At 47.0% G+C, this 10,399-nt stretch overlaps 1 protein-coding gene across 1 annotated transcript in view; it reads right to left on the bottom strand.

The window, feature by feature from the left end:
- LOC149329086 (b(0,+)-type amino acid transporter 1-like) overlaps nucleotides 1–64 on the bottom strand; it is a 37,433-nt gene extending 37,369 nt beyond the window's left edge. The window contains exon 1 of the mRNA XM_089560097.1: nucleotides 17–64. The gene's annotated coding sequence lies outside the window, so the exon portion shown is untranslated. The remainder of the gene's footprint in view (nucleotides 1–16) is intronic.
- Between the last annotated feature and the right edge of the window lie 10,335 nt (nucleotides 65–10,399).

Genomic DNA, 10,399 nt, shown 5'->3' on the forward strand with positions numbered 1-10,399 from the left:
TCGGTAGAACACTTACCATTGCTGAAAGGCGCGGTCCAAACTGGGCAGCTGGCTTCGTGTAGAATGTCCCAACGGCTCCACTTGCCTAGCGGTACGTTTTGTTGCCGCCCGATCGCATTGCTCGTGGAGGGGCAAATGCGTTTGGCCGAAGAAGCGGTGGCGGCGGAGGGGAAAGTACGCGTTCATACGAAAACAGGTTTGGAGAAAGCGAAAGACTAGAGGCCTCGAACTACTGCCGAGAGGAAAAAGTTCGCTCCTTCGCCTTCGCTCCCCCTCCCGGTCGCTCTCTGTTTTTCTCCTGATTTGATTGGCGTACTTATTCTTTTTCACTTTTTATCGTCCACGAGGCTCGTGTTTCTGTCGTCCTCGACACGCGCTCGTCGAACGCGCGCGTTCCAAATGCCTTTCCTTCATCGTGGCACAACCGAAATTCACGAAGTTCTTTTGATCGTGTCAGTTTCTTTCGCTTAGTTCTGTTATTTTCGCTGTTTTGCAAGCTCGCTTGTCTGATTGACAGTCGTGCGTGCTTAATAAGCTAGACGCTGGGAAGGGTAGTTTAGTAAGCACGGTTAAGGAGGGTTGGTTTTGATAAGGCGCTGTCTGCGCTGCATTCTTGAGCGTCAAGTTGCAATGGAGGTTTAGCTTTCAAGGTACAGCCTTTGTCAAAAGTTTAGAGCCCAGGGGGTTTGCTTCTGGGCTGCATTGCTTTGCTCGTAATGCGACCTCAGCGTCCCAAATCTCCTGAAGGCAATAATATTTTCGATCCTGCTCCCTCCGATGCGTAGGACTTCCATGAGTGCTACAGGAGCGCCACAATAGTGCTTAGAATCAAACCCCCTGGTCTCTAAACTTTTGACAAAGGCTGTACATATTAAAACTCATTAACATTTCTGCATCGCCACCGTCATTTATTCCGTCGATGTTTCAGTGGAATTACCTTGACGAAATTGCCTATTTAATGGCGATAATCGCTCTAAGCAAGTACTTTTTTTAAAGTTATATTGTATATGGCCTTTAAAGTCAAAAGCTGACACGGGCTATGAAAGACGCCGTATGGAAGGGCTCCGGAATAATTTCTACCATCTTGGACCTTTGAAATTGCACTGACACCGCACACTACACTGGTGTTTTGCGTTTTTCTACATCAAAACGCGGCCGCCGCGGCTGGGATAGAACCCGCGCCCTGTGACTTAGAAGTCTATTGCTTTAACAACAGGGCAGCAGCGGCGTTCTTTTGCTTTGTGAAGAACAAAACGTCAAAAAAAAATTACAGCCTTGAGTTCAACCATGCTGTCATCTTTGCTACAGGTTTCGTAGGCTCGGTGGTCCATTAAATGACAACTGTCAATCACCGACTGTTCCTTATATTAACTAAAATGATTTAGCTAGCTTGTCACTTACCAAAAATAAGGAAAATGCTGAAAGCGAGGCCTGAAAGGGTGCGGCTTTCCTGGGTTGCTCGATGTACACGATTCCGAAAATGGGGCTCATTCGTGAGAGAAATGCAGAAAAAATTTTCCAGTTTCTCTTCTCCGAAGTCGGTGCTAAGCCGCCCACTGAGCATCAGCGTTGTTATTTTGATGGTCATTGAGATGACATCATTGTGACTATGAAGTCGCCACTAAATCGTCAAAGCAACTCAATCCCTACATGATACACTAATGCTCTGGCCTCCCATGCCGACACATTTGTCCCTTTTTTTCGTTCCGGCTAAGCAGGCAACTTTTTTTTTTCGGTGGAAGTTTTAGTTGAAATGAGTTCAGCACCCGTCTTACGTCACGGCTCGCAAGCTATGTACCGTCTTGGTCAAAAGTAACCAGGCTGCATGGTTTGCTTCTAGCTTGTATAATGGAGCCCTTGTGGCTTCCCTAAAGATCAAAAAGATGTTGGAAGGTAAGGAGACCCCAAGTCCTTACCTTTAACGACCATTTCAGCTTCAGGGAAGCTGTAAGGACTCCACTGTACGAGCTAGAAGCCAACCATGCAGCCTGGTAACTTTTGTCAAAGGCTGTACCTCGTTGTCTGGATATCAAGACGAGAGAAGCACCCCAGATCACCACCTAACACTGAATGTTCCCAGTGGAAGAGTGAAATTTTTATCTTTAACAGTAATGATAGCAATCCTTCAAGAATGAAAGTGCCCTAAGGCAGAAAAAACTGCGTGGATACTCTCTATTGATAAATTAGGTAACGGGCTGCCTGGAGGTACATTATTGAAGCAGTCACGCCGTCTACTGATCACCGCGGCCGCGAACCTGTGCCTATCCAGTGCCTCAAGCCGTTCTACGACGCGGCTGTCTGATCCCCTCCTTGAGTCGCCAGGATGTCTCCTCCTTTGCCCTAACGTCGATATAAGGATCAGGACGCCCATCCTAATAGCCATATTGCCACCTCTCCGAGGAAAAGCTTGCCCGACCTGGCGGACCGCGGACTTCCATCGCTGCTGCCGTCTACCTCAACGTCACCAATAAAGCAAACTTACAGCGCTGCAAAATATACGCTCTGGTACCTAAACATTACAACATTATAATAACTTGCTTGAGTACATAAAAGCAGGAAGAAACGAACGAAGTATGAACTGGATTTGGAAACACGCAATTAAACTATCATTTTACTTCTTATGCAAATACCTAAATTGAAAAGTAATATTTGTAGCTTTGGGCAAATTATTACGCGATGTGAACACAGCAACCACCAAAGTTCCCTCACTGATCCTTTACAGCGTTGCGTAAGAATGATGTTTCCTTTTGAGAAAAAAGTAGTCGGATTGTCGGTATTTACTCTACTCAGTGATGGAATACATCTTTGTCAGCAGCAGTGCGTTGGGAGGACGTCTTCAAGGGGCATAAAAAAAAAATCGGGTTGAAACAGCAAGCGAAGTATAGAAGATGCCACCGGGGATTACCTAAAGCGCAAAAGGTGACCGATGATATGAGAGAGATAAACCAAACAGAAAATAAATTTTCAAAATCCGTTTGTAAACGCCGAGCCGCTGATATGGTGCTCTGGGTATAATTTGTGGTGTTTCGGCCGCCGCGGTGGCTTAGTGGTTATGGTGCTCGGCTGCTGACCCAAAAGACGCGGGTTCGATCCCGGCCGCGGCGGCTAGAATTTCTTTGGAGGAGAAATTCTAGAGGCCCGTGTACTGTGCGATGTCAGTGCACGTTAAAGAACCCCAGGTGGTCAAAATTTCCGGAGCCCTTCACTACGGCGTCTCTCATAGCCTGAGTCGCTTTGGGACGTTAAACCCTATAAAACAAACCAACCAATTTGTGGTGTTTTAAAATGGAAGGTAGAGAGTATATATGTCCATTCTCCACTCGTCTGTGCCTGACAGTCAGGCCGCCACCCCACCGTGTGATCGCTAGCGTCACAGCGCGTGAGCTGACCACGGTGGGCCGTGCCCTTGAAATTAGACGAATGCGACAACGTGCTGACACAAGCGGCATTTATCGCTACGCAAACAATAAACACCGGATAGCGACAAACGAGACGTCATTCGGAAGGCTACGCTATAGAATCATGGACGTCCTACTCATCAGTTAAGTTGACGACGAATGTTCGCACGGGCCAGGACATTTGTTAGGTTGGGGCAACCAAAAGGAAATAAAAATAATAACGGGCCAGGACAGGGCGAAACCGATGCACCGATACCCGACTGAGGTAGCTGTCAAGATTCGTTCCCGCAAGGCTGCATTTCGCCAACGAAGAGCGGTGCCACGTGCGGGCGTCCGCGCGCTTTCTGTTACCCGAGCCAAGTACCCCAGATCAGTTTTCCCCCGTGCCGGTGTGCTGCTTGCACCGTAAGCGGCGCTCGCAACGCAAGAGCAGCAGCCCTACGTCATTAGTTACCGTAGCTACGCAAATTAGGTCCGGGCTGTTTCCGGATGTTTGTGCGAGGACCTCGGTTGCAGGGGACGGGCGTGAGGCATGTGCCCCTCCCCACCCCCCCACCTAAATTATTCCCGGCGCCTGTGAGAAGACGCAACAGAAGTTCCGCAGGTCTTCTCTATCAACAGGGCAGGGCTAGGGGAGGAAGTCGTCCCAGTGAAGTGTACAGGTGCCGTCAAAAGTAAATGAAAGGCGACTTTGTCAAAAAATTTAATTTCTGTAGATCTAAAGCTAAATGGTACATATTTGTTGATGCTCAGTGCAATTCACAAAATCACAATTAGGTTGAACATATGTATTCAAGGATGCATGAACTGGAGGAGCAACGATTAAATTTTTTTTTTTAATATTGCTATCCATTTACTTTTGACGGCACCTGTACACAACTAAGTTTCAATGCGCCGGAGTTGACGGTCGGCGGCTGATTCACGCCGGCCTCAGTGGCACCCTGAAGCTTGTGTGAAGGTAACAGCAGGCATCGGTGGCATGACCCGCGAACGGTGTGTCTGCAGGCCCAATGACGCTCGAGGCCAGGTTAAAACAGCAGGGCAGGATTCCGCAGCCATCACTCGTAAGTCACCGCTACGGGTGCGCCTTACCGCAAAAGTAGCAGCAGCCGGAAGTGCCTGTTTGCGAGTGGTAAAAGAAAGAATGTGGTAAAAGAAAGCAGAAACCAACCGCTGTGCTAAGTTCTTCGTATTCTGACTTGATGACAATTGAGAGAGCAGGAACGTACGCTCGTGTTCAGTCTTAAAAATATTATTCTAAGAACAGAAAAGGGCGATATATCTGTCCCGTTACGTGAAGTAACCCGCTTTACATCAGCTATTAAGAATTTAAGTGCGCACGCTATCGTCACCAAACAACATATGAAGGATACGATGAATATAAGTATGCTTACACAGATGACGAGTACTATTCGCGACCAGTAAACTGATTTTTTCTAGGAAGCCTGTATATCTGCAACACATCGCAGAAAGCCTACGACCTTACAGCATAGTTCTTGTTCGACTGCGTTTATTCTGTAGCGCTCCATTAATGATTTTTATCTGCCTAAGGAGCATATTACTTTGGAGAATCGCATATCATTTGCCTCATGAGGTGACAAAGTGCAATGGTCTTTTTTCGATTCTTTCATTCCAGGCGTACAACTCCATTCATTTCGATGGATGGTTGAAAATGCCAGTCTTGATACAGATAAAAAAGTTACTTTCGTGGCAGGGAGCCCGTGGAAAAGACAGTTTTGTTTTGACAAGCGTTTCGCATTGTCACGCGGCTGTGGAGACCGACTGGCAGGGAGAAGGCACACAGGCTTGAAAAGCTCACTGCTTAATAGGCCTCATCACTTGGAAAAGTTGAAATAGAACTCGGCGGCGGCGACAGTGGTGCCCATGCTTGGCGTGTCAATCCCCGCTGCTGACGGGCGCGCTATATTTCATTGTGACTCGGGAATGACACGTTAGCGTGGTGGGCGGTTGCGAACGGACGGAAGTTTGAAGAGCTCTCGACGCATCATCGCAGACTGTGGTAAACCTTGAAGTCCTGTCTAGACAAGAACAAAATAAAAAATAAAAAAGGAAGTTCTGCAGCAGCCAGAAAACGCATGGCCGTAAGTTGGGGGTGATGTAGAACGCAAAGCATTGTAAAAGTACTCTGGCGGGCATTTAGTCAATATCATTGTTTAGGTGTCTTAGGACACACCGAAACCCCTTGTCGCGTATTTTGCAAATACTAAGAAATGCTTAGAAAGTTTCTTTTTTATTTCACTCTTTGTATCGCCAAAGGCAGAGTAAGAGGCTGGAGTGCGCCAGTCATGAGGACCTGGCGGCGAATACAAGGCGACAGGTAAAGGTCTATCACCTTAGCTTCGACGATTTCGCGGGAGACGGCTGCCCGTATGGGATTAACAGCAAGCGGCATTTTTCGGCCGTGCTAACGAAAAAAAGTCACTAACAAGCGTGGCTGCACATCACGCACATGCATATCATTTATGTGTATGTCTGTAAAACTTCTGATACACACTTTCCTCATTACAATAAGGGTATATCCAGGTATACCATACGTGCACGCAAACACGGGATCAAACTCGGGTTAATGACGTCCTGGTCGAAATCAAAGGGATGAAATAGGCTTAGGCGGGACGTATAATGCGAATGAAAGAACCCCTGGTATTTAAGAATAACTTAGTGGTTTTCTACAGTAGGCAAACGTAGCAGGGGGCGGCAGAAAGTTAGGTGGGCGGATGAGATTAACAAGTTGGCGGGGCGAGGGTGGTCGCTGCTGGCACAAGACAGGGTTAATTGGAGAGGGAGAGGTATTTGTCCAGCAGTGGGTGTAGTCAGGGGAGGATGATAATGACGCTAATAAAATACCTCGAAATAATGTATTGAGTCGCCGAAATTTACTTCAGCGCCTACGACCAGTAATGAGACGCTTCACAGTGTTGAGTCGGTCACTGCGCACACGCAAGAAATACCGCACTTCTCACTCAATTTTTAACGGTTGAGCGTATTTTTTCCTAGATTATATAATTATCTGATAGAGGCAGGGGCACCGAAACAGGTCCTGTAGACGGGCTTGGACAGAAGAGATACAATATGAACGGAAATAACATCGCGAACCAAGTTCAGTTTCAGAGAGAAGTAAACATGCAAAGAGTCAACTTTAAGGCGAAAGCCTTATAGCGCCCGGCGTCGCTATAAAGCGCCGGCGCTGAGATCGGCGTTACAGCGCGCGCTAGAAGAAAATAAAGTTGGACAGCGCGTGCTCGGGGCGCACACCCGGCACGGGCAGTTCGGAATGAGAAGCCTGCCACGCTGGTCGTCTCTCTCTGGTGCTCCGCTGTGACCCCGCAAATCCTCAACAGTGGTGACCTGGCGAACCGTGCCTTCTATCACAGCGGCGTTCCAGCATGGCGTACTGCTTCATTGTTGTCGGCAGAAGGTTGTCAGCAGAGGTGTCACTCTTTTTCTAGCGAGACCAGAAAAAAAATCTTTGTGCACGATGGGATTCGAACCACCATCCTTCCATACCGCAGCCGAGCGTACTAATGGCTACGCTACTTAATCTCAACGCATATGTAGTTCTCTTTGTCTAGGACGCTGGAGAGAGTTTGCAGAAAGGCGTCGAATCAGACGGATGCCTCCCAAACGCTCTCCAGTGTCTCCAGCATTTACGATTGACAAAAAATTGTGTACTTAAATAACATCTGCAACACATCAGTGACACAACCAGCAACACCGCGCTAAAGACTTTCGCCTCACCTCACATTAGATCAAGAAATTTACCCCCCCCCCCCCACCCCCTTGGAATTTTTTAAGCACGCAAAGGGTGTCAGTTGACGGCAAGGCGTTCTCTCTTACCGCCCTATTCCTATACCATCGGCAGCGTCTCGTCATTTTTCAAATGCATTATTTCCATGTCAACGGTAGGAAGCTGTAGTTTGCTTTCTTTCGACCGTCAAAGGAGAAACTGGCGCTGACGTCTGGACTGGCTGGACAAACTGCAAGTATACAAAGTTTCCTACTCATGACTTCCTTGCGAGCGGTTGGTGGCCTTTTATCAGCGTTAATTTCAAATGCTTGGTTACCTTTTGTTTTCATGCAACGCTCTCGTCGGCTCATCCATTTGTAGGCTTCGGAGCTGCTGCCATCCTCCGAAAGACTTGGCATGCATCAAGACGAAGAGCGCAAGCAGCTGAAGAAGTGATGCTCCTTAGGAAAGTGTCCAAGTGAGAACTGCTCCGCTGACATCTCAATGCAGCTGTGTGGCATTGGAGTTACTTTGTTACTGGTGTGCCATTGTCACTGGGTGCGTACAGCAGCAGAAAGTTGTCTTATAGCGCCTGTGAAGGAGTTGTGCGAGGGGATTTTGGAGATGATTGCTTCGTAATGTACGGAAGAACGTGTACTTTAGTGAGTTTTGTTCATTAACTGGCACCTGGCATAGGACTGAATGTTTATGCGTTGTGTTGACTGCACTAGCTGAAATAACCAATGAGATTTTTGCGCTCATACATAGTGAAGAAGGAGACTATAAGCGTGCACTTGAGTGGCTTGGAATTTCAGGGATTTCAAGTATGCGCGTAAATCTCATTGCAAATTAGGAAACGCCTTATTAATGGAGAAACCTAAAGTGCTCCTTCGTAAGTGGCAAGTGACCGCGGCATAGAACGTCAGCTACTTGTAGGTCACGAGCAGGGAAAACTACGAATGAAAACATAATGAACATAGCGAGATTTGCTGATATTTTCTTGCCGTAATACTGCTTTGTCTATCTGCCTGGTTACTGTGGATTAGAGAAGAGACTATTGTATGTCACGTGTTATGGTTTGCTGCTTCGTCTGCAAAATCTAGCTGTTTAGATACTACCTATTAGGCACAGAGCAGTCCATTAGGTCGGCTGTTCAATTCAAGTCTTCCTCCGTAGTTTCTTGAAGAAAGTACTTCCATGAATGTTGCGTAAGGCTAGAAGCTCCCGATTGGTATTTCATGGTTGTGCTGTAACTTCTTTTGATAACTCATTGTTTGAGCGCTTCATGGCAGCTTTCCTTTATACTGCGCAGATTTTTGTCGCACTAACCAAAATATCTAAAAGTCGCCCTAATTGCACTGAATTAATGCGGGGATATTCACAGCTCCCTTGTCCCATGCAGTGTCAAAGTCAACTAGCTTGTCATAGTCTAAGTTTATTTTATACCTCGTCTCCCTATGCTAGTTGATCAATCTCTTTCTCATGACAATCTATGTTATGAGTTGCGTGCTCGTTTAAAAAAAAAAGTTGTGGTTTAAAAAAAGTGGCCCTGATGCCTCTTTTCATGCAAACAAAACTCAGTCAAGCGAATTCTGTCTTATCTCATTCCTCGCAAAATCAGTTGCTCGGGAACAGCTCGAAATCCGGAAGTCGGCCTCTTAGAGCTGCACCTCTGGAGCGTTAAGACAAATTTCTGGGCCTTTTGGAATGTTAACACCTTGAAATCTAACGCAGCGCACAGGGCAAGGACGGCGGAAGAAGTCACAGCGAACGCTGGTATTCTAAGCTCTGTGTTGATAGTCAACTATTAATTGTCATGTCTTCTTTATTCGCCTAGCGTGCTATGCTGAACAACGCTACATTTGAGCATTTCTGTTTAACGGAAAAGAACAAATTCGCTATGACGTACAGTGTTTGTTATTCAAATCAAACATCCCTTTTTAGTTCTCCACTTACTACGGAGATGGCGCCGGCTCCGCGGCAAAGGCGGCCATGTTTTGAGCGCGTGGTTGTCCATTCAAGCTAACCTACCATTGTAGATCTACCTTGAATGAGCCGCCGCGATGGCTCAATTGTTGTGGGGCTGGAATGCTGACCCGCAATACGCGGGTTCTACCCGGGCCACGGCTGTCTCATTTCGATAGCGGCGAAATGCCCAGGTGTTCGTACCTGAGTGCCCGGGCACCCCTGGTGTTTAGGTTATCCGGAGCCCTTCACTACGGTGTCCCTCACAGCCTGAGTCGCTTTGGGACTTAAACGCCGTAAAGCGACGAAGAAAACCAAACTACCTTGGACGACTCCCTATAGCGTTCTGCGCGAAAGAAGCTCTTCAAATGAGCAGCTAAAGGAGATCGCTCCACTCGCGCGCAGTGCGTTATCGTAAGGAAAGGGTAACGCAAAAGCGCTTAACTGAAACTTTCTCATTTCATTTTTGCTTGTAAAAGGCCCTTCTTGACCGAACAGAAAGCGCACTGCATTTCGTATTCTTTCCAACGGGATAATCCTGTACGTGGGTTACTGCTTAAACATGAACAAGTTTAACTGCAACGTCATTCGGAGCCCATAACCTTGCGTCTTTCACAAGTTTCACCCTTCTGGTCAGACAGATTCTATAAACAGCACGCGCTTTAAACTGTGCTTTTTAGTTCTTACTTGGTACGAAAAACTAGTTCTGCTATCGTTTTTGCGTTCAAAATAGAATGCCTAATCTAAGAGATTAATAGCTGGGGTGCCGGCAGATCGTGTTTACGGACGGTCGAGGATCAAAGGCCATAAATAGAAGACGTGACTAGAAGTGTGAAGTACTTCCGGGAACGTGCGGACTTTGCGTTTCTTCAACGTTATAAGGCGAACTTACCACCTGGATATTCCGTGCAGACACCCGGCCACAAAGCTTATTTTCCTTCTTGTTGGAGGAAAATATACTCGCAGACGTGCCCGCAATAGCTGCCACAATGGTAGAGAAGAGGTCATGCATGGTATCTAACAAATGAACCCGCTCGCGTTGGCGTGGAAACGTTTTGTGCACGTACGTTGGTATTGTTTTTCAAGGCACTATAATTCTATAGAAAGCGTATTACCGTACAAACGGTGCCATCCTCTAGTACTGCAGCCAAAAACTAAATCAGCCAAACGCACTGATTGGTGTTTTCTTCAGCGAAATAATATCATCTGTCAGGCAAATTTGCTTTGCAGGCCCTCTATCGGCTGCAAGCTTGTGCGGCGCTCAACTCTCAAGCTTTGCCAGCCTAATGAG

The sequence above is a fragment of the Amblyomma mixtum genome, chromosome 9 (genome assembly GCF_055824585.1).
Source record: "Amblyomma mixtum isolate Tamu chromosome 9, ASM5582458v1, whole genome shotgun sequence".
Classification (NCBI taxonomy): domain Eukaryota; kingdom Metazoa; phylum Arthropoda; class Arachnida; order Ixodida; family Ixodidae; genus Amblyomma; species Amblyomma mixtum.